Raw genomic sequence first — 26,844 nt, 5'->3', positions numbered from 1 at the left:
CTAATTTTGTCCACAGAAAAAGAGGGACAGGGAGTCGCACAGGTCCTGCGAGGAAGGAGCGGGATCTGCCACCGCTGTGGAAAAACCCTGTACAATTTTGAACAGCTCTTTGGAATGGTTAACGGAGGCCTCAATAAGTGAGGCATAATGAGACTGTTGGCACTAATGATAGCACAATGTGCGTAGCAGTCTGTGGCAAGAGGGGCATAGGAAAGTCTCCATTTGCGCTCCAGCTTTCTGTTCTTCAAATGGAGTGCCAAAGTTCCTCAGTGAACCACCTTTGAGAAGGGCGTGCAGACAGTTTGGACTTCTTAACAGGGGTCAGAAAATCTGTTACCTCAATCAATGTATCAGACAGTGAGCCTAGATCTATGGGATTGGTTTCAGGGTGACGAGCAGATCTGCACGGCAATATCAGCTTGTGAAACTGAGCGCCAGCCACGCTGAAGTAAGGCGCAGGGCTGAGGAGGCGGCTTAGGGACCCCAATATCCCAAATAAATGGGACTTTAAGATGATCAGTACAGATGACTGGAAAGTTTAGATAGACCGTGACCATGGAGGCCAGAGGTAAAATGAGGTTGGAGGTGTTACCTGGACCATGAGTAGGGCCAGAGACTTGTTGGACAAAGGACACTTCCTTCATAAATGAAAGGAAGCTTTGGACTTTAAGGTGATAGGTATCATTTACCTCAAGGTTAAAGTAATCTACAATAAGGAGATGAGCGTGCCTGAGATGAATATCTGCGTCAAAATCAAGAAGAGCGTCAAAGAAGGAGGTGTTGTGGTCAGGGGGCGGCACACGACCAGAATGTGAATACAAAAGGTAGGAAGGGAGGAGAAACACACCAGCATAGCCTCCATTTTGATATGATGGCTAATTGTGAGCTGGGAGCCAGAATAAAGAGAATTAAAAATAACTGCAATGCCACCCCAAGTCCTAGTAGGTGGACGGTCAGAGTGCAACATTTTAAAATTAGGCAGCAACATTTGGATCAGAGCAGGACCTGATGCCTCAAGAAAAGTCATGTCTGAGTGACACAGGTGAAGTCAGGGGTGAGGTCATTCAAAAGATCATGGCATTGAGCCGAATGCACAACCAATGAGCGAGCATTCAAGAGTAGGAAGTTCAGAGAAGCGTGAGAAGAGGACCTGGAATCACTCACCCTACTCTGCATCTTACAGCCCTCAGGTAGCACTGTTGTCTGAGGCACAAGCAGGAGCAGTTGACATCGAGAGTAGACTGTATGATTAGCAACAGCTTGATTCATCCAGGTGAAGGAGCCTCCCCTACTATGGACAGGCACAGACAGGCTTGACTTTGGCAGGACTTCGGTACGCATGGCGCGGCCCGGCACCTCCTAGGAGGAATCGACCCTTATAGGCACAAGCTATCGCATAGACCAATCCCCTGGGGCCAAGACCGCAGCCAAGGAAGAAGGACTGCGGGTGAGTGAATGCAGGAAATGAAATAAAGAACAGACACGCCAGTTGGGGCGAGCCCCATGGCAGGTGGAGGCCAGGCAACCTCCAGCCACAATTGCAGCTACAAAGAACGGAAATTCGATACATTAAATAAAGAAGGGAGAAGTAAAATAAAAATATAGTAATACAAGTGGAGTGGTGGCCGGTATATAGGGACCATGAAAGGAAATTAAAATAAGGTAGAATGAACAGTAAAACAATTACAAATTAGGATGTGGTTTAAATCAAAGTAGTATCTACAAAGTAGTATCTACAAAACTCATCCATTGTATATATCAAAAGGTACATAAAGCCAATGCAAATGCCTCTGCAAGGTACAGGTCAGGCTTGTGGGCTACCTCCAAGGTACTACTGTTTCAAACCATGAACATTGATTTTTCAAAAAGATACTCGTTCTGCATGAATCTGCTTTGAACTTTGTAGTTCACAGTGAAGTTGGTCTCTCCATTTTAGAGGATAAGCTATGTACTGAGCCAATTAACCTTTTATACAACTCATTTTGAGTCATATTCTACATTCGCAAGGCAACAAATTAGGTACTCCATGGTTGCTTTATGTGAAAGTAAATTTGGATAGATTGAACCTTGGTTCTTATTTTATGAATCCATCTAACTTGAATCGGAAAAGTGGAACTGAAATGAAGGAAAACATTTTAGAACGCATGACAAGGGAGAGAGAAACTAGAGAACTTGCCAAACTCTCTAATCGTAACTATGCACTCTTGGCCCTGACTGGTCTGGCTACATATAATTGTTAAGATAGTCTTCCTAGTTCTCCAGACAAGATTTGGTGTGGGAGTATTTTACTCTCTAGATTTAAAAGATTTAAAATTGTGAGTAAAATGATTTTTTAGGGAGTAAAAATGTAAGTCTAATTCCCAATGGGAGTATTTACTAAGCATGGAAAATAATTTTAACTGAAAAACAAAAATGTTTTTGTAATAATTATTTCTTTGCACTTAGTTATTCATGCACATTAAAAGATGCATGTTTACGTCTTCCAATCAGGCAGTTACAATAGTAGTTTCATCCTGTGGTATGACGTGCACTACTGGTCCAAACATATCCATGGAGCTGTGTGGCTGAAAGCAGGGGCACAAGGTTCTACGTGTCCGTTTCCTGATTTTGTTGGGAGTATTTTTACTTGGGTTGATCCTACTTATTATGTTGAAGAGCCGCCTCAAGTTTAGGGAGGTGGAGCGTCCCGGAATAAAACCTGACTGGTCCGGATGAACGATGTGCGGAATGAAGGGGGCCAGGCGTAGGGCTAGTAGTTTGGCGTAGATTTTTACATCGCAGTTAATGAGCGAGAGTGGGTGGTATGATCCGCATTGGGTAGGGGGCTTGCCGGGCTTAAGTAAGACAATTATTATGGCTTCATGAAGAGAGGGGGGAACTTTGCCTGCCTGCACTGATTCCTCCCAGAGGGCCATCAGGTGGGGAAGAAGGAGCGATTTGAAACGTTTGTAAAATTAAATTGGGATGCCATCTGAGCCCGGGGATTTGCCAGACAACAGCAAATCTATGGCATCTGAGAACTCCTTGGGGGTGAATGGGCCCTCGATAGAACCAATGGTTTCAGGGTAGAGGTTCGAGAGACGAAGGCTATCTAGGTAGGAGTTGATCTCCACTATCGGAACACAGTCCGCCTTTGTATACAGAGATTCGTAGGAAGCTAGAAATTCAGAGTTGATGTCTTGCGGCGAAGTGGCCAGGGAGCCATCGGGCCTCTCCACTCCAGGGATGTGCGGGGAGACGAATTCACGACGGAGAAGCCTGGCTAGAAGGCGGCCCGGGCGTTCGCCCTCCCTGTATTTCCTAGCAAGGCCATGGTTGTCCAAGAATTTCAGTTCGCAGTCCGCGAGGGTGCGAAAAGTGTCGAGTTCCGTGCCTATGGATGCTACAGTTTCAGGGGTTTGATGTAATGCACACTGAGATTCCAAGGCGGAAAGTGTGGCCTCGCATTTGGCGATATCCCTTCGGATTGCTCTCAGGATGGCGTTTTCCTTGGATAGGGCAATGCCCCTAATGTAAGCTTCAAATGATTCCCAGAGGGTGGCCTGTGACGACACCGACCGGGCGTTAATTTATAAGAACTCCTCGATGGCACTCTCCAGCTCAGAGCTAAAGACAGAGTCGAGGAGAGAGTGAGGTTTCATTCTCCACTGCCTAATCCGGTCTCAGTCAGGGCCCCAGCAGAGGGAAATAGTCACTGGTGAATGGTCAGAGTGTTCTGGGGAGGATCGTTAAGCGGACCACGATCCTCATCAGTATGTCAGATACTAGCCATCTATCGATTCGGGAGTATGAATCGTGTACGGAGGAGTAGAAGGAATATGAGCGGGAATCGGGATAAAGAAGCTTCCATGCATCTACGAGTGCTAGCCGGGGAAGGGATCTCAATGTGGTGTAAGCTGCTTTGGAGAGTTGATGGGGTTTGGAGCCGTATCTGTCTAGGTCCACGTCAAATATCGTATTAAAGTCACCCACCCATAGGATTGGTAGTAAAGGGAAGCTGTCTAGAAGGGACGTAAGGTGCAAGTAAAACTCTGGATCGTCAATGTTGGGGCCTTAGATATTCAATAGGACCACCTCCCTATGTTGTAGGGTGTTAGGCAGAAACCTGTGCAGTTACCTTAGGGACCACTGCAAAACGTTTAAGACTACAGGTGTTGGCAGTAAACCCAATTGGTAGCAGTCTGTACCACCCAGATTTACCTGGTAGCTGTGGCTGAGCAGTCAGACTTCTCTCAAGAAGAGTTAGACAGTATATAGAGTATACAAAATAGGTACAAAGATACAGTAGCACAAGCAAACACTGCCCAGAGCTTTGGTATAAAGTATATAATTATTTATTTAAAAACACACTTGTAAAATACACTAACACTAATATGGCAAGCAAGTTCAAACACAGTCACTATCAATATATATACATGCCTGATTACTTATTGAACAAGTCTTAGTTAAAACACCACTTATTTGCAGACAGAGGTGAGCGCTTACCTAAGATGGCACTCCAATAAGTTAGTTAAAAAGGGAGGGAAAAAGGCAGAATCAGGAAAGTGCACAATATCAACACTTTTTAGAGAACCACAGCAAGTCAGGAAAGGCAGAGTCTACTGTAGAGCAAGAAAGTTCATAGGCCAGGCCCACTCTTGGAGAGAGCAAGGCGGAATGTGTCCAAGCTCACACAGTTGAATTATACTTTAAAAGTCTTTGCAGATAGTTCAAAAAGAGTTGGATCAGTTCAGAGAAAGTTAGTTAACAGGTCCCAGGTCACCCCAGGATAGAGAGTCAAGGATTTACGGTATACCTTGAACAGTCTGTTGCAAGGGTGAGCAGGTGGGACACAGTACCTGAAATGGTGAGAAAGCTCCAGCGTGGGCAGTTGTTCCTAGAAGCGGATGCAAGTCGGTGCTTCATCCAGGGGAAGAGAAGATCTCGACGGGGAGGAAAGCTGGAAGTCGTTGCACTGTCAGGGAAGAAACCAGCCGTGGAGTTTCCCGGTTAAAAGGTACTACCCTTTTATTCGCGGTAGTGGTGGAGCGTGGCTATCCGGCCGCCGGGGTGCTTGGCACGGGCGATTCGACCACGAGACGATCCAGGAAGGCCAAAAGAGGGCAAACTGGTTATCCCCACCAGTTCAAAGGAAGAAGACTCTCCGGGATGAAGATCTTCTCTGTCGTCGGGAAGTGGTGAGGCGGTTCAGCAGGGCTCCACCGGTGGTGTTGTCGTTGCAGGTCGGCTCAGCTTCTCCGTCTTCGGATTCTTTGGTCCTGTGGCGACTTCTGAAGTTCCAGTCCCCAAAGCCCTGCTTTTATGCAGAAAACCCCCATTCATCAGTCCTAGCTGTCACTCAAACATGCTAAGTGGTGAGCCAGGCGGCTCACCACTGGGCCAATCACACAAGAGTGCGACTTCAGTTGCCGAGGCAACTCAGTCCAGGGTGCCTAAACCCCCCCTCCCACACATCCTGTAGACCCAGACAGAGTGGCACCACTTTTGGTGGCTTCTGTGCAGAAGCCCGCCAAAAGTGGAACAAAGGGCTCGACTTGGGTTGGAGTTACAGAGGCGAACACAAACGCCATTTTAAAACCGAGTCCTGGCAAAAAGACCCAACCGGGGAATAAAAATAAATAACCCGGCAGTATCTTTAACATTGCACCAAAAAAGTGGTGCGTTTAAAATGAATGGGAAATTCCCATAGGAAATATTCCGGTGGAATATTTCGCGTGGTAACCACTGCCACCAGCCAGAAACTCGACGAGGGGGGACTGCACAGTGCCCCCTCGAAAAACAGACCCAGGGGCAATCTAATTACCCCTACCAGTACTTCCACAATATGGTGGTTTGTACTGGTTCTGTTCACAATTTAAGACTAGTAAAGTCAATGGTGACTTTACATGCCCTGGGAGACAGTAGTCAGTCTCAGGGTATGGAGTCTATGTTTGGGGGTCACTATGACACCCCTGTGTTACTGCACTGAGGGTGCTGTGTAACACACTTACCAAAAACACATAAAACCCTATGGAGTAAAAGACCCCATAGCCCATAAAACACATTACAAAGTCAAAGGACATTCTCAAATCATGCCTAAGAGTGGGAGAAAAAGAGTCTCACTCTTAGCAGGAGAAAAAAATAAACCCCAAGAATCCAGCAAAGCTGCTGGGGAACTCACTAGGTTTGGGAAATTAGCCTATACAGAGAATTCTCCCTAACATAGGGTGCCATGGAGTAACACATATCTGCCCTGGGGGTCAATCTTTGATGATATGCAATTAAACTTAAGGATCCTGTGAATTAGGGTCATAACTCCACAGCTTTGGTAGAGTAGTTGGTGAAGTATCTTTGAGAGCCCCGAGTTCTAGAAAACTTATCACAGTGTTCAGTACAAGCGTGCGTTTCATGTAAGAAAAGAATTTTAACCCCAAGTCATTTAGCCTGGAGTTGCAGTTGTCTCATTTTCTTGTAGTTGCCCAGTCCCCACACATTCCAGCTCATGAAATTTAAGTTATCTTCGGTCAACAGTGTAGGGGTACCCGTGAGACACTAACACTTGTCACCAACTCAAGTAACTCTGACCTGACATTGCCTCGTGCTCTACCTCCTCTGTGGACGCCAAGCTTTTTTTTAACATAACACCCAACTCCACCCACCCCCACCCACATCCCTCCCCCAAACAGAGGAATGATGACCCCATATCCTATTAATCAAATCCAAACCAGTGGCATCAACGCCGGGGGGCCTGTGAACTGGACTGGCGGCAATGCTACGGACTGGGGGCAATTTAAGGATAAACATGGTGCCTGACGAGTAGGTTGTGCGTAACCTAGGTAGGACCTTATGCAAATGGGCATGCAATGGCCCCACAGTAGTTAAACAATTACTCATGGTTGGGAGAAACGGTCTCCCAGCTTGCTAGAACAGGAAGGTGACTTGACTCATAGACAACCAGCAGAGCGACGTGACAGTAGTGAATACATGCTGCAGGAGGAGGTCAGCCGGGGAAGTGCTCATCAATAAACCTAGAAGCCTCCTCTGGGATTGTAAAGAAAAACACCTGGTTGGAGTGTTCAATTCTTAGCTTGGCGGGTTATAACATAGAGTATTTGACTCCCAGGTCTCTTAGTCTCTTCTTTACCGCCAGAAAGGTCTTGCGTTCTGCTCTAAACAGCCACAGAGAAGTCAGGGTATAGATGAATCCTGGCGTTTCCTAATAGTAGTTCGCCTTTGGCTCTTGCTGCCCTGAGGAGGGAAATTTCGAACCCTGGCTATGATGGGGCATGGAGGTGCGCCCGGCTTGGGTTTAGCTGTTAGAGTGCATCGGGCTCTCTCTATCGCGAACTGTGGCGAAAGCTTTGGAGAATCCAGTAGTGTTAATAGTGTGCTTGTACATAGTCCTCCATAGGTTCCCTGATGCCATCTTCAGGAACTCCAATGATGCGAAGTTTGTTCCGCCTAGAGCGGGATTCAAGGTCTTCATTCTTTTTCTCGACCTCAAGGACACGGCTGGAGAGCGAAGATACCTCCGTGCGCAGGGAGCCCAGGTCATCCTCTGTAGCGCTCACCCTCGTCTCCATCTCCGCCACCCGGCTATCAGTCCTCTCAATGTGGGCTTTGATGGAGGATATGGTACCATTCATATTATCTAGTTTGGAATGAAGCGTGGTGAAGCCTTCGCGGATATATTCCATCATTCTCTGGGAATCGACAGGGTCATCGGGTGCTGAGCTGGACGACACCTGTTCCGGTGCCCCCTCCGCAGATTTCGACTGAGTTTTTGCAAACATGTTGATGGAGCACTGTTTTTTCCCCACTCCTTTGGTCATGGTACTGGCCAGGGGCGAACCCACAGGCCTGAGCTCACCGAGGAGGGACCGAGGCGAGCTAAGAGATGAAGCCGGGCCGGGCGCTCAGGGTGACCCGCACAGTCCAACTGCGTTAAATAGGTTCAGAACGCTGGTAGGAGAAAGAGCCGCAGGATCTCAGGAGAGTGTCCTCTAATCAGAGTTCAGTGGGCGATCCAAGTAGGTAATTAGGTACATGTGATAGGGGCTTGGAGAGTGGGCGCTCTTAGTAACAGCCCTCTTTAATGTTCCTGTTTGGCGATCGAGACAAGCAGGTTATGAGCAGTCAGAAGGACATGCGGGCCACCGTGATGTTGTTCCAGGAGCACCTGAGTGAGAGGGAAGACAGGCGAATAATATCCAGATGCAGGGCGGAAAAGTGTCCCAATAGAGGGCAGGGAGTGAGCAGTGAGTGCTCTGTGTGTCAGTAAAGGGGTGTCCGCCAAGACACCAGTGAGATGTACTGGAGACCGCCTCTCAGACCCGCGGTCAGCCGGGTAATTCGGTGAGACTAGGTGATGTGCCTCGGCGGGTGTGTTGATAGGCGATGCATACACATTCCCACCCCCCAGGGAGTTAAGCTTGCGGCCTCCGAGGTGCCCCCAGGAAGGGAGGGTCCAGAGGGTTCAGTCACGGGGCGCCGGCCTGGCCAGTTGTCCCACGGTGGGCAATCCAGTTGTGTGCAGTGGCCCGGGGCAACGAGAAATCAAAGGGGCGCCTAGACCCCGCCCGGGGCCGCCCCCGTTGCAGGTGGGGGCTGATAATCTGGGGTCTTGGAGGGTGTCTAGTCCGTGCCCGCTCTTCAGAGCTATCAGCTACTGGCCTCAGAGGGTATCAGGGGGTTTCAGAGGGGGTAACTTCCGCCAGCTCCAGCAAAAGAAAGGATCATGCTGGCGTGACACTTGCTCCCAGTAGACTGCAGGGGAAGGTGCTGGCTCCGGTGTTATCAGCCGCTATCCCCACTGTTCGTGAGCGCTCCCAACCAGGGCAAGAGAGGGATCAAGGGGGCCCTCAGGGTAGCATGTGCAGACGTCGCAGGGGGCGAAGGCACACTGTACTGGGGAGCGCGACCCTCCCGGGTCTCCTACCGTGCCTCCGGTCCGTGGAGGGTGATGGTGCAGGTAGTAGAGAGCGGAGGGGGGGGCAGGAGACCCGCGCACCAGCACAGGCTCGGCCGCAGGGTCCCCCAGCGAAGACTCGCCCCCAGTGCGTCCACTCGAAGGGGTGACCACGGTGAACAGGTAGCGTTCCAGGCGAGCGGGGGGCACAGCCGTAATCAGGTCGCCTCCATGGTAGCACCCCGATTCACAAATCTGTACGGCGAGGATGTCTCCGAAGTGCACCTGGCCGTAAAATGGCCGGCAGGCATGCGATCGGGGCAGCGCCGCCCATCCCCCCACAGGCCCAAGGCGCCGCGCCACACAGCAGGCAGTGAGGCCGCGGGCGCTGGAGCCGAAGAGCGGGGCGGGTCAGGCGTGCTCAGCGCCGATTTCCATGCAGCTTTATCTCTGCCGCTGCCGGGTCCTCAGGTCTGCAAGTCGGCAGGAGTGGGGTATGGAGGTCCCCACGCAGGATGGCACAAGGAAGCAAGGATTTGCAGTGTATATATGGTTATTCATTTAAAGAAGGATCAGCCCAGTCAGGAGCTCGGCACTCAGGCTGCCAACTCCATCGAGCGAAACAGCGCCCCCCTCCCCCTTTACTCCATATTTTCATTTTTGGGGGGTATTTGCATATTTTTAGGAAGTAAAAGTGTCTGATGCACTCCTTATCTCTAGGCTGAGTCTTCCTCTAACTCACCATTGGAGAATATGGTTTGGATTTCTTTTATGATATTTAAACAACTATCCTAATTATCATCAGAACTTTGCCCTAAAATTGTTTTTTTTGTGTCTACATTATAAATAGATAATTACATAGCTCCTGAAGAAGGGAAATGGTTCCCGAAACATGATGAGCACTGATTGAATGAACCAGAACATTGTTTTAACTACTCTGGAGTTTGATAACTGCTTTTGAATTTCTTTGTACTTGAATTTAAAATTAGTTGTCTTTGAATGTGTGATGCATATTTATATTGGTCATAAAATCAGTTTACGACTGGCTTCCTTCAATCTAAAAATGTGCACGGGTTAGGGGTGTCCCTTAATTGGGATCCCAGCCTTTTCTTTGTGTGTATATGACTTTTGCGCCAAAGTTGTTCATCTTGCGTGCACCCAAACACAAATGAAATCTATTTAAATATGATAATGTTTTGACTTGTGGTGTGTAGACAACTATCGTAGTTTAGACTTGCTGGCTAGCTTATCTGGTCTAATTATAAACGTGAGCGGGTCCACATTACTAGAGACAGATTTAACTCGATTAATTTGCGATCAATTATGGCTAAATTGACGAATTTGGTGGGCAATGCAACTGTCGATTCTGCACCTAATGCACTGAAGACTTTATGAACTTTATTTTCATGTGTCCAATATATCATGATATATGCTGAAACACCATTGTTCCTCTCTTTCATAACCTGGGTTTTACTCAATGCAGACCTGCGCTGCTCATCCTAGTGTCAGTAAATACGCCATTGGTGACCTGGACACTATTATCTTACATGAGAAGTTCCCTAAAACTGAGAGGTTATTTGTTGAAGTATCTTACCAGGGAAATAATTGATACTAGTGATTATAATAATATAGCTTATTTATTTTGTATACTGGTCTTAAATATTGTACACATATTGTACATAATGATTCTAAGTACAATTAAACAATATGGTTGCATATGGCAATATGTGTACTTAATGTTTTGCATTTTGAAATGTGTACTTTAATGGATTTTATTATCCAAACAAAGTGAGTGATGATGATAAGATGGCTTACTTAGGATACAGCGGGTGTTGGTTGTGAGTATAGCATAATGAGGTTTCATAAAAATGTGTTAAAGAAAATTCAAACTATTTGAATGAAACTACTTTTAGGCTTGTTTCAAGGAAAGAATAGTTTTGTGTCACACAAAAGCCATTTCAATTCTATCGGGTGGCCAGATGTTATAGCTCCCAGTTCAAGATGAGAAACACTGCAGCAGTCAGGGCGTAGAATGGGTGGATGCTACACTAAATCGGCATAGTGGAAAGGTTCATAATCAAGTGGGCCGACAGTTGTTGAAGAACAGAATTTGCTGTCCAAAGCGATAGGAACCTTGATGTGTGGTAGATGATAGACACCAAAAACATTTAATATAGCTGTAAATCTTGCCGTCACCAAACGTTGGTAGTATCAAAGCAGACTATAATGATCTAGCAGTGGGGGCAAAAATCTAAATTGCAAGCTGATAGCCAGCCATGAAACAGTCACTCGCCACCTCAAACCTATACATACAGACAACACAGCGTTTCTTACTTTCCAAGAGTCAAAAATTACTAGCCAGTGGTTAGTGGCGAGTGCAAATCGTGCACACTGATCCAGCCCAAAGGAGTTGAAAGGTTTTGCTAACATGACTGATCATTGTCACAAAACGTAAAAAGGATCTAACATAGGCATAGAAAGATCTTTTTCAACAACTCCGTTTTTCGGTATCTTACAGGTGGAAAGGCTAAATCAATGTTCACAACAACAATATGTACAATATGATAATCTGGATCAGGAGAGTTGTTCACCAAGGTGTGATCAGTTCCCAGAATCCACTCTACAATCAGTGTCTCTCTGGAAGATTCCACAAGTCCAAAGCAAACGTTCTTCGGTTACTGTTAAGCTCTTATCCTGGTTTTCCCAAATGGCTTAACATAACAAAACAGATGGGGGATATCTGCAGGTTGAACAAAACACACACAAAGAATTACAAATAATTCCTGTCAGTCCAGACTTTGGGAAAAGTTTCACTTGCTGGGATTTCCAACTTTCTTGGTGGTGTTCTTGGGTAGCTGGAGCACGATAGGGAGACCTTCTTCCACATCGTAGATCCAGAGTGGTACTGGTCAGCTGCAGCCAGTGATGAATTGACCTTGCACTAAGGCCTAGAGTTGTACGCAAAAGGGAAGCCACACTTGAACTTTTACAAGCTCTTGGCTAAGCCTCTCACCATTTCTTCATCTCAAGGTGCTTGCTCTACAGCCCACCAGCCCCACTCTCAGTATACTCGACATCGCGCCACCTGCTAGTATGTTGAGGAGCTGCTCTTCTTCACTTCTCTTCCTCTCTGCAATTGTGCTTTGTCTGCACCTCTTAAGTGCTTCACTGTGTGTGTATGTTCCTCCACCCATCCCAAGGCCCACTTTTCAAGGCTCAGCATTTGCCTCTTTCGTCGATGCCACCTTAGATCTTTCAGGGTCTGTCGTACCTCTCTCCTCTTTGCTATTGCCAGCCTCTCTCTCTCTTTTATTCTCAGTCTCCTCCACCACCTACTACTGCCTCTCTATTCACCCCCAGCTTTCCTCCTCATCTCGGCTCATGCTTCGCTTTCCAACTTCTGTCATTCCATCTCTTGACGTCTGCCTTTCTTCACCACACCAGCTCGGGAAGGGGGGTACTCACAGGTGTAGATGGGGGTGATGATGCAGGCAAAGCATCCCTCACTGAGCCTTTATATGCATGAGTCGGAGGTGTTCCAGGCCTCACAATACTATTGGAGGCCTATCTTTTTGTGAGTCTGCATAGTTTTAGCCAGAAGGCTGTTGACCTTTCGAGCGCTACTGTTTGGCTGCATAGCGCTCTGTGTTGGTGGGTTACTCTGTGATGTCTGGCATCTTTACTACCCAAGACAGTTTTGCGGCCCTCCTCTAAAAAGATGCTTTGCCACACTCATTTACCATGCAATATCTCATTCTATTATGCAGAGGACTTGTGCATTGACAGTGGGCTGAGAAATAGGTTCAATGAAAGTGTCTGGAGATCCTTTGCTGTCATCAAATTCTATGTTTCTGAAGTTCTAGGGGTTTGATTTGGCTGCTTTCATGTTTGAGTTGTGTTTGCCCTTTCATGTGTTACGGATGTGGGTTTTGTGGGCTTTTTTAGTTCAGATACATTTTTGCATGCAATGATGAACCTTGTCTTGATCCGTGACAAGTTAGGCCAAGCTTATAAACTAGAAGTAGCAGGCATAAGATCCCTTTAACCTCTCCTGGGCACATTCCCCAGCTCCCACAGTTTGTGTGACTTTGGAGTTTTCATCAGTAGGTCTGCAACCTTTCAATCACCAGATGTGTTGGACAACATCTCCCATCACCCCTAGCCAGCATAGTAAATGGTGAGAGCCTATAGGATTGGTAGTGTAAAACATCTGGAGGAAGCTCGTTCCAAACCATTTTACTATCATGGGACTATCAACTGTATTTTTAAAGAGCAAAAACCACAGACACGATGCTACAGTTTGTATCACCGTTTTATGCTAGATGTTTTTCGTTGCAGCGATTTGGGAAAGAACCTTTATAGCACAAGGAGTCAAACCGCATAAAGGCCAGGTCTAGCTACGGCAAGGAAATTATTGTGGAAATAATGGGTCCTTTATCAAACAAGCATGGCAGTGGCCCACAGATTGAGTGCCTGCCCAATATTATTTGGCGTTGGCTTGTTTGTACAGAGAAAACACTTGCTGCCTAGAAGGCCCTCAGTGTCACATGGGTGCTGGAGGGGTCATGGCACACAAAGCTGCCTCTAGTATCAACACAACTAATTCCTGGTGCCTTGTACCCAGCCCTGATGCCACAATGCTAAAGTAGTTCTAGGTGGCCAACCTGGATGATCTTACTGATTGCCTTCCAATGCTTTCATTGAGATATTATTACCTGCTCCCATTACCCCACACACACACACACGTTGACCATCCTAGCCTTGGTATTCCCTGTGGCCTGTCCCACTCCTTTTCTGACCATCCCTGCCCAAAACACACACCTCTAGGATCTCTGAATCTAGCTCTGCGCTTTCATTGTAGCTATAAACCAGCTAAACTAACTCCTGATGTAAAAAGAAAACGGTATTAATCAAGTGTGCCTCCAGCCACTTGATTTATGACATTAACCTTTTATTATAACATATAGAAGTGTAATACATGAGTTATTACAATAAAATGAAACCCAATTTATCTGACATAGTAACAATAAAGTTAAAACTACCTAACTATAACTAATTAATGAAATTAAAAAGATGATAAATAGAATAGGAGGAAGAAAGAGAAAGAGAAAGAAAATAACTTTACGACAGAGAACCATAAAACGATATTATCAACTAACATTCCTCTCAATTAATGAGGAATCAAACGACAACACCTAAATACAGGAATATAAACGTGTTAACAACAATAATAATCATTCCCAGAGACACAACAACCCAAATGAAAGATCGACATCATCTGTAGACCTCAAGAACATTCTCTAAATGTCCCAGAACCTTTCAATGTCTCCTGTATTCTTGTAGATGGCTTTCTCATAGGTTGAAACAGTGAGAAGCTCCTCTACCCATTCATCGATATTGAAGGAGCTGCTTGATTTCCAAGATCTCAGTATCATCCTCTTGGCGATCATACAGGCACGGAGCTACCAAGTTATCCTGCCAAAGATGATTTCATTGAACACAGATACGTCTCCTAGAATCAGTAAGGAGGCTGAAAGGGAAACAGTACAGTTCAAGACCAATCCTAGTCTCTCACAAACACCCTCCCAAAACGTCCTTGTTTTTGGACAAAACCAAATTAGATGACTGAGAGATCCTCTTGTTCTCTTGCACTTCCAGCAGAGATCATCCTGCAAGAGTTGTCTCTTGTATAACTTTACAGGTGTCCAGTAAGATCTAAAGAGCAAATTTTGTTTATGGTGCCCTAAGTCCGCAGTCCAGACTGACCAGGCAAGTATTCTCACAGCAACGTTGCCAACAAATTTGATCGATATCCTCTCCCAACTCTTCCGCCCATATGGCTGGCAGCCTTGGATCACCTTTTTGGCAAGCAAGCTTTTAAGAATCCGTACATCGTAGCAGCCGAGTGAGAGGCGCTTGAACATATCTGCAGAGCTGACCAGGCTACATTCTGAGTTGGCAATGAAGCATACCAAGACATGTAGCATCAATAGCCTTCAATTTCCTGTATTCAGCAAATGTACAATCCGCCATGTTATGAGTCTGAATTAGTTGTGCGTATGAGATCCAGTTGCCCCCTTCTATCAGATTATGAAAGTATTTTATACCCGCCAAGAACCATTCTGACCAAAAAAAGACTTTACCTTGACATTTCAAGGCCGTATTAAGCCAGATAGAGGCATCCAGGTGTAGGTAGGGATCTGCATTCATGCGTTTGGAGATTTCACACCAGCAATCCTGTAAAAAACGGGTCAAAGGGTACGCATCGCTTGATTTATTTTTCTTAACAGTCAGCAGTGCCTCGGGATCCAACTGGGACACGGCACCACACTCCCATGTCAGGTAATGTGAACGCTCATTATCTGAGTCAATGATCTTACACGGGTGGCGAGTGGAAAATGACAGATGGTGGTCAATGAAGTTTGGTAAATTCATCCCTCCCTGTTTCAACAGAAGTTGTAATTTCCAAATTGCAAGCCTTGGAGGTTTCCCGTCCCAAATGAACTTTTGCATAATTCAGTCTATTTCTCTGAAAAATTGACCTGGTATCTTGATTGGTAACATCGACAAAATATAATTTACTCGAGGTGCCATGTTCATATTTATACAATGAATTTTCCCCCACGTAGACAATTTTAAGAGACCCCATCTCTCCAGATCAGTTTTGGGAGGAGCATTCCAAAATTCATTGCTGGTAACTTTACCACCTCAGCACCAATCCAGATGCCCAAGTATTTCATCTTTACCATACACCATCTGAACTGAAATTGAGCACATGAGTTTTGTTGACACTAGTTGAGTGGTAGAATTTTGGACTTACTCCAATTGATTTTATAGCCTGAAACTACTGAAAACTGCTGAATGTCTCGCATCATTTGGGTATACCATTGGCCGATTCCTGGAGCTCAACCAGTAGATCGTATGCATATAACCAGATCAAATTATTATGATCGCTACCAATTATCGGTTGGAGATTGACATCCGCTCTCAAACAAATTGCCAATGGTTCCATAGACAGGATGAATAACAATGGTGAAAGCGGGTAGCCCTGTCTCGTGCCTCTATGAAGTTTAAAAGCATCATCAGAGATGTGGCCATTTGTGAGCACACTAGCAGACGGATACCTGTACAGTAGCTGCACCCATTGTTGAAAGTTCTGACCAAATTTCATTCTCTTCAGGCACGAAAACAAGAAGGCCCACTCCACACCATTGAATGCCTTCTCGGCATCCAGTGAGATTAAAGCATTGGCTACTTGCGGTTTATGTCCTTTCTCAATCGACAACAACAGGCGTCTCGCGTTATCAGCTACCGCCCTGCCAGTAACAAATCCAACTAGGCTTACATGAACCATAGTTGTAATTACTGATTTCAAACGTACAGATAACATTTTTCCAGAATTTTGCAATCGCAATTAATCAGGCTAATCAGCCTGTAGTTCTCGCATCTTGTGGCGGATTTATCTTTTTTCCTCAGAACTGTTCTCAATGCATTCCGCATTGTTTTTGGTATTGAGCCGGATTCAAAAGCGTCTTTTTAGACTTCACATAAAAGCTATAAGGCCGAATCAGGTAGAATTTTTTAAAACTCGCTTGGTAGACCGTTCATACCAGGGGATTTACCTACAGTAAGTTTAGAAATTGCCAATCGTATATCCTCAATTGTAAATTCACCATTAAGACTTGCTGATTCATCATCTGAGAGTTGAGGTATGTCACTAGAATAGTTATCGATCTCTGTCGCATCACAAGTCAAATCAGATTCGTAGAGCTTTTCATAAAAATCACAAAACAATGTGTTTATTCCTTTTTGTTGAGTTTCCATAGTATTATTTAGACTCTCAATTGCAGTAATAAAGCATCCACTCTCCGCCACCTTTAATCTGTGTGCCAACAACTTCCCTGCTTTCTCTCCATTTTCAAAGTAATTCATTTTCTGCCTGAAAAGGGGTTAGTCCACTTGGCTGGAGATTAGGTTATTCAGTTCGTACTTTGCTCTCCTCAGCTCAATTTTAGTGACTTCATCTCTGCTGACTGCAAAAAAGTTGTCTAGTCGCTTAGCTTCAGCGGATAGTCTTTGGGTTTCATTTGCTTTTAATTTTCTTTGTTTGACTGTTTTAGAAATCAGCACACCACGGACAAAACATATCAGTGTTTCCCAAACAGTTGAAATTTTAACATCTTCAGTCCTAATTATTTGAATAAAGTTTTCGATTTCTTCTATGATCTCCTCTCTGATCTGCTCATTGTTAAGAATGTTTGAATTAATTCTCCATCTTGACGATTTGATTAAAGTATGTTACAGTGAAAGGCTTAAAGATACAGGAGGATGATCCGACAGGGCAATGAGCCCAATTTTGGAGTCATAACAACTTGAAGTCACTTGTCCGGAAGTCAAGAAAAAGTCAATGCGGGTGTATGTATCATGACACTGAGAATGAAAAGTATAGTCTCTATCACACGGGTGTTCCAATTGCCAAATGTCTGCCAATGTCTGAACTCCCCCATTAGACTCTCTAAGAATCTTTTGCTTTTTTTAGGATTTCTTGAGCAATCCTCATTTGAACGACCTAGTGCCGGATTCCAGCACTTTGTTGAAATCACCTGCCACAATAATTGAATCTACGTTGTAGCTTTGAAGCAACGCAGCCAGCTCTTGAAAGAAAATTGGGTCATCCAAATTCGGTGCATACACATTACACAAAAGTATTGTTGAATCCTGTACTTTAATTAAAACACAGCCAACTCTCCCTTCCTTATCCGACTTACTTGAGAGGACTGATATTGGCAGATTTTTCTTTACAAGTATAGAAACTCCCCTTTTGCTGGATGTAAAGGTTGAGAAGAACGTTTCACCAACCCAACTCTGTTTCAGTTTTTCAGCCTCAAGATTGTCTAGGTTTGTCTCTTGGGGGAGGGCAATATCACATGAATTCGTTCTTAAGTAAGATAGCATTTTGGTTCTTTTTGACACCGTTTTGAGTCCTTTTACATTCCGTGAGATGATGTTGAGATGATTCATCAACCTTGCATTCATATTAATAATCCTGTTTTGGTTCTCACAAAAGCAAGTATGGTTATTCAGGAACAATAGAAAAAGTAGAAATAGTAGAGAGAGGAAAAGAACAAGGCGGAGGCCCATGCCCCAGCAGGACATAAAGCCACCAGAAAAACCTGGTATAGGTTACAATTAGATGGCTCACTGTAAAGACGTAACAACAAGGTAGCACGTTAGTATAGTGTTCCCAGGAAACACTCTAAAAATAGAAAAACGACGACTCTAACTCTCCCACCCCCACTCTAAAAATGTTTAATGCTGCCAACGCCAATGTGAGAACAGGGCTTATCACACTTAATATGTAGCTTACCCAATGCAATTGCCCAAATAAATTAAATGTCACCCATGCTCAAACAATTGAACTAATATGAAAGATACACTAATTTGAACAAGCATAAAGACAGAGACCGCATGAGCAATGTAGCAATCCGCCGTTACAATAAATGTATTCACATAGTGAACTATACCCTGCATTGCTGTAACAGATTTGATTAATCAGAGAACTCAAATCTAACCATTAGCCATATTAACTATCTGTGCCTCTTGAACTCGGTTCACCAAAAATGAAGATAAGTGTTTGCGATATTGAGTTAAATACATGTAACCAAATTACTCTACGATTATATGCAGAGTGTTCATCTTTGTAGAGGTCTCACGCCCCTGCTTAGTATTATACTTGACGGACATGCAACATGCAGCACAATGGAAGTGCTTATAAACATTGCATATTACAGTATTTAAACTCAATACCAAAACAAACTACTGAATCCAAAGGCTCCAATAACAACACCATCCATATGGCACCCACATAGGCTCATGAGCTTATTATCATTTTAAGATAATGAAAACACAGCCAACAGCCAGACCTCTATCTAAAAATAATTGTCGTACTTTAAAAAATTGTGCGGGCCATTAACTTATAATGATCTTATTCTAATTGATCTTTAAAATCGTGTTGAGCATCAAAAGAATAATCTCTTGCATAGTGAATGTTTATTTAACTAGCATACTAATGTACGCCTTACTGTATCCCCTTCTATTTGCCATGTGTATGTTTTGTTAGCCCATAGCAAATCACTCATGAAATTAACTAACTTTAAGAGTCCTCACACTGGACGCACGTCATGTCCATAACACCCAGGCTGCACTACCCAGTCATCTCAGTGGGTTACATATTGCATGACCATAGCACTGATTATTCCAGAAATGCTATAATGTCAGTTAACTCACACTCCCCCAGCAGCGTAAAAGGTCTGTACTGACTCCGAATGCCCAGTTTAAACAGTAAAGATAACATCACATTCCTACCCAGACACATACCGAAAATCTCCTGGACGTAAAAATAAACGGAACCTACGTTCATAAATGAGACACCGCTCCGAGCATAACCGCAGCTTTAAAAACAAACCAAACATTTTAACAAGCATAAAGACAGGGACTGAACATTTTAATGCGACTACCTTCCTCATTTTACAGGCGAACAATTGCTCCGCGTAACAGGAGCCTTCACATCAAACATTCCTTTCGTTCACGCATCGGAGCACTTCCCCAGAGGATCAGCCCAATACGCGTAGACATATGCTGATGTAAGCATGTCTATGTACGTTCAGCCTACCCAAGGTTCTTTTCTTTAAACTATTCGCTTATCATGCTACAGTGACGCGCTTCAAAGAACATTGGCGAAAATAAACCATTGAATGTGCGTGCACCGCGCCCGTTAAACAGCACATTAAAAGTAAAGTAAAATATCTAATAATTATTTATATAAGAAATATATGTTCAAATTAATTACAAATAATATTAAAGGTTTGGAAACATAGTAACATGAGCACAATAGTTAAGAATAGGAAGTAAACGTTAGAGGTGAAAAAGATACTTTTTGAAAACAGACCAATCATACCACAAATTTAGATCCAACACCATCATATGGCTGAAATCGAACAAACCAGCATTAATAACCCCTGACTAGGATACAGTTAGAACTGATCAGCCACCGCCATGGTACCCACCATATGAGACGATATCTTCACTTCTATGCGTGTATCCCTGTATTTATCAACCTTCGCCCATTTTACTCTGTATGTACTGCCCTCTGCAAAATGCCTGTATACTCCTCTGCTGCATACTTTGCATGTAAATAAGCACCCCCTGTATATACACCCTTGTAATTATTACCTGTATGTAAACTGTATTCACTTCTGTGTAACTAAGCTTCGCATATACTTTTAACTGCTGAGCCATGTTACCCTAGGGTATGATGCGCATTATAAATAATAAAACAAACAAACAAACAAACATACTCCCTATAACTACGTTTTTTTGCTAGGAAAGAGCCAAACACATGATTGCTCAGGGTTGTCAGTGAGCTTTATCCCATCCGGCAAAACCAGCTTTAAAACTGCTGGCTTCATCAAAGTAGTTTTGAAACCAGGCTCTCTGGCCAAGTGCTTTGCTTCTGTGAAAGCCTTCCTTTTATTTGCCACTTCCTTAGGGAAATTAGGGTAAATATGAAATTGGTTTCCTTGCCAAGATAGAGATTCCCGTTGTCTTGCAATGTTCAACACCTTCTCCTTCACAGAGGTTCTCGCAAATTTGATAATTACTTGTCTTGGCTTTACTTCTTCTTGCTCTAAAAAATACATCCAGGTCATTTAGTTGAACATTACTTCCAGGTAGGCTTCCTTGCAGCACATCAATCACCAGAGCAGACAGATGTTGATCAGACTTTTCAGGCATGCCAATCAGGCGAATATTGTTACTGTAGCCCTGAATTTCCAAATTCATATTTCTTAATTGCATCCGAGACATATTCTCCAGTAACTCCCTGTAAGCTCTGTAACTTCCAGAGGCTTCTCTTTCAAGACCGGATGTCCTATTTTTAACATCCACCATGGGAGTCTCTAGGCCACTTACTTTCCAAGACAAATAATTCAGAGTTGCTTTAACCTCGCTCATATCATTGGCCAGCTGTTTTAATAGCTTAAAGATGTCAGCATAGCTAGGTGTGTCATTCTCAGGTTCTTCACTGATCTGTTTAGACTTTTTGGAAAGAGGGTTGTCCACAGTCTCATTTTTCTTCTTAATTGACATCTTCCAGTCACTTGATTTATAAGCAATTTATGTAGCCTTGCATCGATTCCTTGAACTGAATTCCTATTAAAAAACAATCATTTGCAAAGCCAATCGTGTTGGCTCTTGTACCGGCTTGAGGTAGGCATTTGCAAAACAATGCCATCATATTACCAGGTACTTGCACCATTTTCCAGCTGTTGTCATCTTATGGCTAGCAATTCTCATTATGGCACTGCATGGAAAAAGCAGATCCCATGCCTACATAAAAGCCAAGACTGTTGGCTTTGCCAATATTTGCTGCTAATATGGAGGGCCGGCACTTCTCCAAGGTGAAGTAGATACCGGTAGTAAAGTAAGTGGCCAAGAACAAGATTTAATCATTTTATTGAACTATAAGGCAATGCAGAACAGAGCTCTTGCAGCTTTCGCTATGGAAACCTGTGCCCACCCCGTTCTACCACCTATCACAGCCAATGCGTCCCATCCCACATTTTTTCTCTTCTCCCCACACACTGCAGAACAAAAAAGGAGCCATGCCTGCACCTCAGAACTTGATGTGGGCTAACCTAAAAAGCACAGTAGATAGCCTCCTACCAGTGCTCCTGCCTACTTTGCACTAAGGGATTGGAACCAGGCTTGTAAAATACTTCTGTGATTTAAAGTGTGAAATGCAGCTCGTTATGAGGAGGTATTTAAACAAGACACCTGTAATATTGTGTCGAGGAGCTGTTCACTTGACTAGGTGAGGAACGGATCATAAAGCATCGGGGGGAGAGGTGACAGAGGGAACGGGGAGGAAGAAAAAGTATTCTCTTAGTGTTTTGTCATTATTGCAAGCTCGAGTGACGGTGAGTCGGTGACAAAGCCTACATTTGCCGACGAGAGGGATCAGCGCACGCTTGCGCCTCGATCCGCTGTGTGGTGAGGTTCAGGCTGTCAGCCTGGGGACAGAAAGGGTCGAGAGTGACCCGTGAAGCAGGCACCTGCCTCTCAACGAAACGAGAGGGCTTCCTGGCCTACTGGAAGGCCACGGGGAGGAGCGTAGCTGCATCCCAGGTGTGCAGAGAAAGCGCTGCTCCAGTGCCTTGTGGAAAGGCTGAGGGGCCAATGTAGAAAGCCCCTACCACACCCTGCCTGTCACGTGCCGACGGTGAGGTGAGGAGCAAAAACCTTGGGGGGAAGAGCACGCTGAAGGAATCGTGAGTAAGGGACATTTGAGAAGGCAGTAGAGATGCATGCAGGAAGCGGAGAGGTGAGGGACGAGGTCCAACCATATCTGACAAGGAAATTCCCTCCACTGTAATGGCATCAATCACCCAGAATGCATGCGCACACAACAGGTAAATCCCTAGTGTTGCAACTGTCTGCGCCATTTGACCTGACAGGCAGCAGAAACATGTGCCCCATGTGGGTGTGGTGCCTACGAGACTTCACAGTGTTGAGTGATGCCCTGGGATACATTAAGGACCACAGAAAGAAAAGATTCTGCTGACGCTAGCAGTGGGTGTGACTGTAAAGGACATACTTTATGAACTACCAGAGGAGGCCATTACCTCATAACGGGATCTAAAGAACACGGTATTAGGTATTTTGCCCCCCACACAAATGTTGACTATGAGAGGCATGTCTTCCACTCCACTTTTAATAAAGGGGCATCTGGCTAGGCCCTGATTTGCCCAGGTGGGTATATACTTGTAAACGCATACATTAATCAGGGTGAGGGATTGCGCACACTTTCATATTTCAACACCTACAAAAACATAAACAAATTCATAGATTTTTTTGGGGGTTGAAAAAGAGAGAAATCAGTCTCAAACCAAAGAATGTTTTTAACAATATTGGTTTATCAAATAACAGTGTTACAAATAACAGTGTTAATGGTGGACACTGAAGAGGTGAAAAGGTCGTCAACACAGTTGCGTTTCGGCCAAAGAAGAAGAACTGTTAGATGAGGCTCGCATGTGGTAGGCCTTCATTAGGACGGTAGTTTAGGTGAAAACAAGAAGGGTCCTGTGGGTCTCGCTAGTGGAAAATAACTGCGGCAAGGGGCTTGAGAGCTGTGCTCCTACAGATGATGGCAGCAGAAGTATCGCACCAGGATCTTGGTGGGAGGTCTCGAACTTATAGGGCCATGGAGAAGTGCACTTGGTTGCTGCAACGTGCGTGTGGGACCATGTTGGTCAGTCTCCAAGGGCCAGTGGGGAATCAATCCACAAATTATGTAACTCGTAATCCTGATTATTGTGGAATGCTGCTGCTTGGATCTGGACGCTACTGCGAGTGACGGAGCAGAACGAAGCCTTTGCACTTCTCCATGGCCCTATAAGTTCGGGACCTCCCACAAAGATCCTGGTGCGATACTTCTCCTACGACGAGCCCCTGGCCGTGGAACCACTGTTCTTAAGAGAGGCACTGCTCCACCTCACTGAAGAGGCCCAACCAGGCCAAAACACGTGTCTGGGGTTGCTGTTGGTACTCTTGTTCAGTAGAGAATTGCCAGGCATTTCGGTGCTGGACTGCCCTTTTGACAAAGACAAAGACTGATATGTAGTGGAAATTTCTCTTCTGTGAAAGGATGGTGAGCTAAAGACTCTAGTTGAGACTCTAACCCGGGTTATAGGCCAGTAGTAGATAAACTCCCAGAACCCCCCTTGCTTTTGCTTATTAAGTAGCTTTAGGTTTTAACCATAAATTACTAGGGTAATCCAAACGTGGAGCCCTTGTTCACTGTTCTTAGAGAGGCACAGCTCCACCTCACTGACGAGGCCCAACCAGGCCGTTTCACGTGTCTGTGGTTGCTGTTGGTACTCTTGTTCAGAAGAGAATTGCCAGGCATTTCGCTGCTGGACTGCCCTTGGGCAGTACAAAGACTGATATGTAGTGGAAATTTCTCTTCTGTGAAAGGATGGTGAGCTAAAGACTCTGGTTGAGATTCTAACCCGGGATATATACCGGTAATAGAGAAACTCCCAGAACCCCCCTTGTTTTTGCACTGCCATGAACTCACCATCCAGTGTTTGCACTCAGATCTGTCCGTTTCACCCATTCTCTGCTCCTAGCACTGCCTTGCTTGCACGGATTGCACGGTGGCGCTCAAACTGGACTGCTCACTTTCCTGCTTACTCGGTTTTCACTAGAATATTCACACTGAGTGACAGTTGCTGCAATTTACACTCATTGCACTGCTAAGACAATTCTCTCAATAAACACTGTCTGCACTACTTGCACTGGGCCCTCTCTCTGGGCTGGCCACTTCTGGCAGCACTATTGAAATTTCTAAATGTTTGATTTTATCTTAACACCAATAAGTAACAACAAATGAACATACATAAGCAATACAACCAGAACATGTCAACCGAAAAACATGCAATCCTACTGAATAAGCTAGTCGTATCAGGGAATCTATGGAATAACAAAAAAACCAAAAAAAAAACCACCCCATTCACATAACATGTTTTATCAGTGTCACATCTACAACACACCCAACAGGACACTATTGCAGAAACAACAATGTAACCAAATCTTAATGACAATGCACATCAGGAAACATTTAAATTACACATATCGCACGCAGCAATTAAGCAATGGATTGTTTAACCATATGTATCGAGGAACGGGCCCAGAGATAATTGAATTCATCAGATTCTCCTCTGTATTTAAAAATCGCCTTCTTGTATGTGGACACAGTCAACAGTTTCTCCACCCAATCATCAATGGTGAAGCAGTTGGGGGATTTCCACGCACGCAGGCTCATTTATTATTTAGCAATCATGCAGTCTCTTCATACCCACACTTTCTTAGGAAAAGGCATGCCTTTAATAGGGTGACATCTCCAAGAATCAGAAGGGAAGCCTTCCTAGGGATTGAACACTGCAGCACAAGGCGCATCCGCTCACATACTCCCTCCCAGAAATCTCTGGTTTTTGTACAAAACCAAAGTAAGTGGCTCAAAGTGCCTACTGATCGATTGCACTTCCAGCATTGGTCATTATCTGAGAAGTTTCTTTTAAACATTCTTTAAAATACCCCAATCCATGCTTGAGAAGCGGACATTGTTGCAGCACTTCTGCCATTACTCAGGATTAATCTCTTCCCCCAGTTCACTGGCCCAGACAGTTGCAAGTTCAGGGACCCCCTTTCGATTAGATGCTACGACATTGTACACAGTGGCAGCTGGATGATTTGCTCGGTGGAAGAGTTCCAGCGTTCACCAGGCAGGACTTTGCCCGCAATTCTGTGGTGTTAGCCCAAGTTTAGCAGATATTAGACCTCTTCGTTTTCTATATTTGGTGTAACGGCAATCAATCAAACCAAAGTCCATGAGAAGACATGTACACAGGATCCAAGTTCCATTTTTAAGCAGGTCTTTGATATATCGAATTCCACTCAGGTACCAGGACGGACAGAACAACACTTTTTTTTGTTTGGTTCAGCCAAATGGATGCCTCTGGAAAAAGAAACGGGCAGCAATCCAAGCGCTTGAAAAAAGAGTACCAACATTCGCGCAAAAAGCCAGTAAGAGGACTCAGTTGTCGAGATCCCTTTGAGGTCGTAGATATCAAGGCCCTGGGTTCCAGTTGAAACACACGGTTTTATTCAAATTCAGTCCACTTGTCTGGTTCAGCCTCCATCAGGCAACACAAATGCCTCATTGTGAATGCTAGATGGTATTAAAAAAAAATCTGCAAATTCATACAACCCTGCTTCAATGGTAGCTGTATCTTCCTCAGAGCGAGTCTAGGATATTTGCCATCCCATTTACATTTCTGCATTAGTGCGCCAAGCTCCTTAAATACCTTTTTTGGTGTTTTCAGTGGAAGCATTGATAGGACATATTTGACTCTAGGTGCAATATTCATGTTGATGCAATTTACCTTGCTCCACAATGATGGTTTCAGTAGTGACCATCGATCCATATCCATTCTAAGTTTTGATGTTAGGCAATTAAAGTTGATCATAGGCAATGTTTTCACCTCAGGGCTAATCCAAATTCCTAAGTACTTTATCCGCTCTGGACGCCAAGTAAAATCCATGTTGTCGAACATGACGCATGCATGACCCAGTGATTGAAAGAACCTCTGAATTCAAATTAACCTTGTACCCGGAAACTTTGGAGAATTGATATTGATATTGATATCGTGCTCGTACACAAGTGTTTCAGAGCGAGTCCAGGCAAGGGAGGGGAAAAAGGGAGAACAAAAACAACAATCTTACTAGGCCCAGTGACATTGAGAATGCACAAGTGCAGGGAAGAGGGAACGGGGAAAGTGTATGGAAGGGGACAGAAGTGGAAAGTGCAGAGGAAAGGAAAACATATAAATAATCAAATAAATAAATAGTAAGAGGCAAAAAACAGTGGTAGTGCAGCCAGCAAGTGGTAAGTGCTGGGTTTAGGGCAGCAGACCGGGTATGTCTGATAAGTGCAGGAAAAAAAAGATCTGCATGTCATCCATCAGATAGGACATTTCAGGGTCACGCACAACCACCAGCAGATCATCAGCGTAAAGCCAAAGCTTGCCAGAACATCCTCCAATTTCACGTATGTTCCCATTAGCCCTCAGCATTATAGCCAGTGGTTCCATTGCTAGGATATATATTTCTGAAAACCACAAGAAACCCTGCACTCTGGGCTAGGGTATTAGTACTACTAATATTCTTCGGAAAAGAAGTCCAGAGGATACCATTTTTAAAGACAAAGTATCAAAGGGATTTATTATACCTGATACATTTTTTTCAATATATGAATTTAATCATGATTTAATCAGCACTACAAATATAATTTACATAGCAGGAAAATTAAGAGCATACAAATTAAATACAATTCATAC

The 26,844-nt window shown here is 44.5% G+C and overlaps 1 protein-coding gene across 2 annotated transcripts in view; it reads right to left on the bottom strand.

Annotated features, from left to right (window-relative positions):
- The window catches only part of NRROS (negative regulator of reactive oxygen species), a 295,538-nt gene that overhangs the window by 212,826 nt on the left and 55,868 nt on the right, over window positions 1-26,844 (bottom strand). The gene's annotated exons all lie outside the window — the stretch shown is intronic.

This window comes from Ambystoma mexicanum, chromosome 10 (genome assembly GCF_040938575.1).
Source record: "Ambystoma mexicanum isolate Mex_15411 chromosome 10, UKY_AmexF1_1, whole genome shotgun sequence".
Lineage (NCBI taxonomy): Eukaryota > Metazoa > Chordata > Amphibia > Caudata > Ambystomatidae > Ambystoma > Ambystoma mexicanum.
This window is presented reverse-complemented; position numbering and strand designations above follow the sequence as displayed.